Here is an 8,866-nt window from a genome sequence, read left to right on the forward strand (position 1 = left end):
ATTAATTCTCCATGTTAAATTCCGCTGTCTAGGTACTTCCTTCATAAGATAAACAAGATGGTATTAAAAAGAATCATGTAAACCTACATGAGCTATCCGAGGTCAGTGCCTATAGGCTATGAATGTTATATTGCTATAGGCTGTGTGGACACCGATTTTCTGTAGTGATACCTTTAAAACTAATAAATAATTTAAAAGCCTTTACTTTTATTTTTTTTAGTAATAGAGATAACCTGTTAAACTCAGTCTAGTCTGGAAAAGAACTTCACAGTGCTGATGCAATTTTGGGGTTTGATTTACTCTGGAATGGTGAATTGCACTAACTTCTTCAGGAAGCAGAAATTTGTTATTTGCTTAGAGAAAGAAAGAAAAGAACTAACTAGAATCAATGCATTCTACTGGTCTGGCTATCGAGCATCAAGATAAATGAAAAATGTACATTTGAAAAAATGAAAGAGGTGAACATGGAGGCAGAAAATAAAGAATAATTGTCAACATTTGAGGACCAAAACATTTCACCTCAATTATCTGAAAAACAAAACAAAACTTTAAAATAAAAACTTTCAATGTTTTAAAAATTTTTGAACCATGGTGGAGTGAACTCAAGTACAGTGTTGAACTGAGACATGTGCCAGTATGAATCCTATAGTGATACCTGCTATCAAGGGAAAAGAATCATCTGAAGCCTCAGTTATTTATGTGTGATCCAGTGGTATATTGGTTTCCTAGTTCCGCTATAACAAAGCACCTCAAATTGGATAGCCTAAAAGAACAGAAATTTAACCAAATGGGCAACACTTGCCCAAAAGCAAAGACGAGAAGGCAGGATGGGACAGGAAAACTGGATGAATGGATGTGGAGAACCCAGGGTGGAAAGAAAGGGGAGAGTGCTGACAGTTTGTGAGGATTGCAACCAATGTCTCAAAACAATTTGTGTATACATTTTTTTAATGAAAAACTAATTTTGCTGTAACTTTCATCTAAAACACAATAAATGTTAAAAAAAGAACAGAAATCCATTATCACACAGTTTTGGAGGCTAGTAGTCGGAATGCAGGGTGTCAGCTGGGTCATGTTCTCTTGAAGGCTGTAGGTGAAGTTCTTCTCCTGTCTCCCCTAACTTCTGGTTTGCAGGCATTCCTTGGCTTGCAGCTGCAGTATGACTCTGTCGACACATGGCTCTCTCTCTTAGTTTCCCGGGGCTGCCATAATAAATACCATAAAGTGGGTGGCTTTACAGAACAGAAATTTATTATTTCACAGCTGAGTCTGAGGAAGGTGTTGGCCAGTTTGATCCTTTCTGAGGGCTCTGGAAGAGAAACTATTTTATGCCTGTCTCCTAGCTTCTGCTTGCTTTAGGCATCCCCGTCTTGTAGCTGCAGTGTTCTATGGTGTCCTTCCTCTGCCTCTTAACCACTGCACCTCCAGGGCTCCGAAATAAGAATAACAGTTATTAATAAATTTAGAAAACATAATTTTATGAAAGTATGTGAAAATTCCAAAAATTTTAGATAAAATGGACCACTTCTTTGTGGTTGTTTTTGTTAGGTGCCGTCGAGCCGGTTCCCACTCAGAGCAGCCCCACGTCCAACAGACAGAAACACCACCTGATCCCATGCCATCCTCACAATCGCTGTTATGCTTGAGCCTATTGTTGCAGCTGCTGTGTCAATCCATCTCGTTGAGGGTCTTCCTCTTTTTCGCTCACGCTCCACTTAGCAAGCATGATGTCCTTCTCCAGGGACTGGTCCCTGGACCACTTTTTAGAAAACTGTAACTTACCCAAATACATTTAACAAGACCAATCCAAGAAGATATAGAAACCTTGAGTAGTCCTATAATTCTTAAATAGTTTGAATATTGTATTTAAAAGGCTTTCAACAATTTAAAAAAAAAAAGATATCTTTTCGGCATATCTTTATTCTTCTCACTCTGAATAAAACTCAGTCTTCATCCTACCCTCTGAGTCCCTATATTACTCACTCAACCCACTCCACTTTCTCATCTGAATTCCTACAACTCACCTCCAGCTCACTGTACGTCCACCTACCTTTCCTTCTTGCTGTTCCTTGGATGCACACGGCACACTCCCGCCTCAGGGCCTTTGCATCGGCTCTGCCCTCCTACAGGGCTGTGCTTTCCTCCAGATTCTATATGGATCACGGCCTCATCGCCTTGTGGACTTTACTAAAATCTCATCTCAGTAAGGACTTGCCTGCTTTACTTTTTCCCATATAAGTTACCACCATTTATCCCATTACTTATATTTTACTTATTTGTTTTGTTTGTTGTATACCTCTCCCTATTCAAAGCTGAGCCCCACAAGGATACATAGTAGACAGTTAATAAATATGTGTTGAATAAATATGTTTTGATAAATTGGAGCGCACTATACAAGTTTTAATGAACAGATAATCCCTATGTTTGAAGGGATATAAGAGAAAACACCATATTTCAATGAAGGAACATTTGAGAAGATAAAACTGTATTTAGTTAATAAAACTGGAAACAAAAATACCCTAAATAAAATAACATGATTCAATGAATAACTAAATGACGCATCACGATCTAGTACTGATTATGCAAAAATTCAAGGATGGTCGAAGTCCCTGAGCAGTGCAAATGGTTAAGAGCTCAACTACTAACTAAAAGTTTGGTGGTTTGAACCTACCCAGAGGCACCTCAAAAGAAAAGCCTGGTGATCTGCTTCTGACCCTCTGAAGTGCTATTTTTTGAGGCAGTTTGAGGGTGCACCTCACCCAATAAAGAAGACTGAAGCATCCAGAAAGCAAGTAGGCAAGATGCTGGGGCAGGAGAGAGCTGGCAGAGGTGCAAAGCATTCTGGGAGGCATAGAGCCTCTGAGCAAAGTCCAGTAGAAAGAAAAGGCAACAGGACGAGCCACAGAGAATACCTCCCCGAGATCGTGGTTTTGCTGAGAACATCAGTGAGCCTGGCAGCAGAGGGAGGAAAGTGGTCTTTTCACCAGGAGAAAGTCTGTTAAATACTGGAAATGGGAATTGGGCTAAGAGCTCTGGAGTCCCCACAGTAAACAGGTATTACTCATATAATCACATTATTTTTTAATTTGAAAAATAAAAAATTTGGAAATGATGTAGTCCAATGTCCTTCTTTTTTTCAGATAGGGTAATTGTAGCATAGATAAATTAGATTATTTATTCAAGAGTACCCAGTTATTAGAGAGACCCATTGCCATTGACTTGACTCTGACTCATAGTGATCCTATAGGACAGAGTAGAACTGCCCCATAGGGTTTCCAAGGAGCGGCTGGTGGATTCCAACTGCTGACTTTTTGGTTAGCAGCTGAGCTCTTAACCACTGGGCTACCAGGAAGTAGAATCAATTTTCCTTATTCTCAAGTCATTGTTATTTCACTAAGCAATAGAGCCTTGATTCCCCCATAAACATACAGGGTGTTAGCGCAGAAATAGTCTTCCATGTATATTTAGTTTCTTGAGTACCTTCCCATAGATTAGATATTACAAGACCTAACATATGGGAGAGGGGCGGAATAAATAAAAAATCCTCTACTATATCTACTTCACAGGAATGCTATAGTAAAAAAAAAAAAAAAAAAAAAAAGATGTTAAAACAGAAAGCAGAAAGCTGAGTCAAATAAGTAATACCTGACAAAAATTATTGTTTGTAGTAGTGCCACCCAATCTACCAACAGCAAACAACAACAAAACAAACAAAAATCCCTGTCTTAGCTCGGCCAGTCCTCCCCGGCTTCCACACTACTGTGGTGGATTTATATTGCATCAACTTGAGCTGAGCTGGAACTATATATTCCAGTACGCTCTTCTCTACTTTGTCCTGGTCATTATGGGCCACCAAAGACAATTTGCCTAGGAGCTGGAAGAGGAGAGTTTAGCAACAGTCATGTTTCTGTCATGCTCAGAAAATCGGTGCAGGGGCATCTGGGCATTGAAGCAGCTCTCCCTCATTGTCTCTGACTTGCTGGCTCACCTGGTTTGCGTGGGACGGCAAGGTTTGTGGCTCTGAAGTTCCGTGTGGCAAATTCCGTCAGGCTGTCTCTCCTGGGCCAGGTGCATGTTTAGCTCCTTGAACAATTTACCAACTTCTCCTTCAGGCCACCTTCACTATCCACGTTGGATGCTTGGGGGCAGTGAGACAGCAACACAGGCTGCAGCTCATTTTCATGCGTCTGCAATCTGTCCTTGTTCTCCCTCAGTTCATGGTTTTCGTCCCTTCTAAACTGCGGCCCCTGCTGATTTCACTCCCAGCACCACACACTGCATCAGACTTACATAGACTACTTTATCAGTAACCCAAATCGGCAGTCACACAAGGTCTAATCTCCTTAACAGCTCCCTCACATCATTTACGGAGTCCCTGGGGAGCCCTTGTGGCACAGTGGTTAAGTGTTCGGCTGCTAACTGGCAGGTTGGTGGTTCAAACCTACCAGCTGCTTCTTGGGAGAAAGATGTGGCACTCTGCTTCCATAAGGATTACAGCCTTGGAAACCCTATGATGGCAGTTCTACCCTGTCCTATAGGATTGATATGAGTCAGAATTGACTTAATGGCAATGGGTTTGGTTTTTTTGGTTTTGGGTCGTGTAAACAGTTAACCAATTTTGCTATTAACCAAAATGTTTTGCGTTTCAGGTCCACCCAGAGGTGACTCAGAAGAAAAGTCAGGCCATCTACTTTCAAAAAAATGAGCCACTGAAAACCCTGTGGAGCACAGTTCTACTCTGACATGTAAGGGGTTGTAATGAGTCAGAGTGGACTCCACGGCTGCTGGTTTTTATGTCATTTATGTTTGCTTCTGATTAACCTCTAACCACTACAGTCACCCACAGAGGAAAGACTGCAATTTTCTGTTTGTTTCATTTTGGGCTTTTGTTTGTTTATTTTGTTTTGTTTTTCCTGTGAACTGAATAAATAAATGGAAAGAGGAGTGTTAAGGAGAAGAAAGAACAACACATGAGCTGGGAACAAAGGACAAGTTGCTCTGGATTTTGAGATTTTAGGCAGAAAAATGGACAGGAGAATACAGGGCATTTGATAATTGCAGCTATGGACTCGATATTTAGATTTCCTTCAAGTTTATAAAACGTGTAAGTAAAAAATAAGATTACTTTTTAATTATTTCGGCTGCTGAACTGTGCTTTCTGAAGGCAAAACTATGCTGAGACTGAAACCCCCGGGCCGAGACTTTGAAAGGGTCCCATAGAGGATCAAATCGTTGGGATACCGTTCTTTTTCCATCAAAATGTCAAACACATAGAGTAAAAAACAGAAGATGACTATATTACTTTTAGTAACTCTAGAACTGAACGTGACCGTTGAAGCTATTTAGGGTGCCAAGAATGAAAAACTTTAGAATTATATGCATGTAGTAATTTAGGTTAGAAAGAGGAAAAAAAAAAAAAAGACCAAAATACATTTGTTAGTCTTTCATTAAGAACCTCCCTAGGGCCAAGTATGTTCAATCAAACCTAGGATAAAACACTTCAATTTTTTGACATAAATATTTTTGATGCTCCACACTTACTTACATCATTTCCTTAAAAATACTGATAAAATTAATGCCATAAACTGCTCTTTTCTTTTGTAAAATTGCACAAAATTGCCCTACTCTAAAGGTTCAACGGTAGTATCAAGTGAAAATAGCTATTATTGTGAATAAGGGTGGTTAGCAAAGTCAAGGCAGGGAGACTGCCAGCGGACGAACATGTCATACATCTACACCAGCTGTAGAGTGATTGGACGGGGGCAGTGATAGCCTGGGAGGTTCAGTTAAAAGGAAAACAAAACGATCTCCAAGGGATAGCAAATTCCCTAATCATGTCTTCATTACCCGCTGAAAATTTTGAATTAGAAGGTAAGTTGGTATGTGATGTTTTTAAACATCTTATATTGAAAAAACGAGGTAACAAATTAAGGAAGATAAATGGCGCTTGGGACTAAGGTAATGTTAGACAACTATTTTTACCTTAATTTTCAAACGCTAAAGTTGGCTTCCTACTTAAAATAGTCTCATTTCGTATCATGGGAGATAAGTGAATCTAGAAATTTAAGGGCAACAGCCAATGTCACAAAACAACCCATATATTAATTGTTTAATGAGAAACTAATTTGCTCTGTAAACCTTCATCTAAAGCACAATTAAAAAAAAAAAGATACTGATCCTCCCCATCAAAAAAAAAGAAAAGAAATTTAAGGGGAATACATTTATCATATTAAAATGTCCCATCAATGGCTGTGTACTTTGATTACATTTGGAGGAGTTTTCACGCATTAACTTGAATTGCACTCACATACAGATGACAGAACAAGTGTCCCCTATGCTAGAACACCACTTGTTATTTTTTTTAGAAATGAGAATACTAATTACCATCATTTAATCATTAATATTGAGAGAAATAACATCACACTGTTGTTGTTTGATGCCCTTGAATCAATTTTCGACTCGTGTATCCACCCCATGTGACAGAGTAGAATTGCCTCATAGCGTTTTCTTGTCTGAAATCTTTACAGAAGGACTACTGGTGGCAAAATGGTTAAGCTCTCCGTTGCTAACCAAAAGGTAGGTGGTTCGAACCCACACAGCAGCTCCTTGGGAGGAAAGACCTGGCCGTCTGCTAGTGTAGAGATTACAGCCTAGGAATCCCTTTGGGGCAGTTCTACTCCGTCCTGTAGGGTCACTATGAGCTGGAAACAACAGCACACAACAACAATCTTTACAGGAAGCGGTCATCAGGGCTTTCTCAGGTCTTTCTCCTGCAGAGCTCCAAGGTGGGTTCAAATTGCCAATCTTTTGGTTAGCAGTTTAACGGTTCCTCCAACTGGGCTTCTTAAATCACACTTAGATAGCACAAATACATCAATTGTTCCTTATCTGTGAATTATACTATTCTTGTAGAGGTGAAAAACTGAAAGAGTTCAAACTCTGATGGTGTAGTGGTTAAGAGCTACGGCTGGTAACCAAAAGATCAGCAGTTCAAATCCACCAGGCGCTCCTTGGAAACTCTATGGTGCAGTTCTACTCTGTCCTATAGCTTCACTATGATTTGGAATCGACTTGATGGCAACGAGTTTGTTTGTTTTTTTGTTGTTGTTTCTCTGTGAACAAGAAGAGCCATGCATCATTTCAGGAAAAGGCTGACTAGCACTTATTAGGAAGCTGCATGGTGTGGCACTGTTCTGGGCTGGAGAAGACCCATATTTCTGTGCTGGCTCTGTCTCTTGCTAGCTGCATGTTCCTTAGGGAAATCATTTAACCTCCAGTCCTCAGCTTCTTAGCACATAAAACGGCAGTAATTATGTGTCACCTCCCTAACTCAGAGTGTGATAGTGAGGATCAGATATGAATGTGAATTACTGACATGACAAAAGTTATTAATTTTCATGTACCCCTGACCTTCACTACCCCTCCCACTTTTGATGGTGTTAATGCAAGTAAAGAAACTGAATTATTCTGAAGTTGCTTTTGTTTCCCAGACGGTACCCTTTCATTTGGACACAGGTTTGAGACCACAACACATTCCATAGCATTGTGTGTGTTAAGTGCCATCAAGTCAGTCCCAACTCATAGAGACCCTGCGTACAACTGAACAAAACTCTGCCTGGTCCTGTGCCATCCTCACAATTATTTTTATGCTTGAGCCTATTGTTGCAGCCACTGTGTCAATCCATCCTATGAAGGATCTTCCTCTTTTTTGCTAACCCTGTACCTTACCAAGCATGATGTCCTTCTCCAGGAACTGGTCCTTCTGAGAACATGTCCAAAGTACATGTGATGAAGTCTTGCCATCCTTGCTTCCAAGGAGCACTCTGGCTGTACTTCTTCCAAGACATACTTGTTCATTCTTCTGGCAGTCCATGGTATGTTCAATATTCTTCACCAACACCATAATTCAAACATATCAATTCTTCTTTGGTCTTCCTTATTCATTGTCCAGCTTTCGCAAGCTTATGAGGCAACTGAAAATGCCATGGCTTGGGCCAGGCACACCTTAGTCCTCAAAGTGACATCTTTGCTTTTCAACACTTTAAAGAGGTCTTTTGCAGCAGATTTACCCAATGCACTACATCATTTGATTTCTTGACTGCTGCTTCCACCGGTGTTGATTGTGGATCCAAGTAAAATGAAATCCTTGGCAACTTCAATCTTCTCTCTGTTTATCATGATGTTGCTTATTGGTCCAGTTATGAGGATTTTTGTTTTCTTTATGTTGAGGTGTAATCCATACTGAAGTCTGTAGTCTTTGATCTTCATCAGTAAGTGCTTCAAGTCCTCTTCACTTTCAGCAAGCAAAGTTGTGTCATCTGCATAACACAGGTTGTTAATGAGTCTTCCTTCAATCCTAATGCCATGTTCTTCTTCATATAGTTCAGCTTCTCGGATTATTTGCTCAGCATACAGATTCAGTAAGTGTGGTGAAAGGATACAACCCTGACACACACCTTTCCTGACTCTAAACCACATAGTATCCCGTTGTTCTGTTCAAACGATTGCCTCTTGGTCTAAGTACAGGTTCCTCATGGGCACAATTAAGTGTTCTGGAATTCTCATCAATAAAACATAGGTAAACATCGTTCTGGTATTCTCTGCTTTCAGCCAACATCCATCTGATATCACCAATGATATCCCTCGTTCCATGTCCTTTTATGAATCCAGTTTGAATTTTTGGCGGTTCTTTGAATGATCTTCAGCAAAATTTTACTTGTGTGTTAGATTAATGATATTGTTTTGATAATTTTCACATTCTGTTGGATCACCTTTCTTTTTTTTTTTTTTATATTTTATTGTACTTCAGGTGAAGGCTTACAGAACAAATAGTTTCTCATGAAACAGTAGTACATGTGTTGTTTTA

This window comes from Trichechus manatus, unplaced genomic scaffold (assembly GCF_000243295.1).
Source record: "Trichechus manatus latirostris isolate Lorelei unplaced genomic scaffold, TriManLat1.0 scaffold00099, whole genome shotgun sequence".
NCBI lineage: Eukaryota > Metazoa > Chordata > Mammalia > Sirenia > Trichechidae > Trichechus > Trichechus manatus.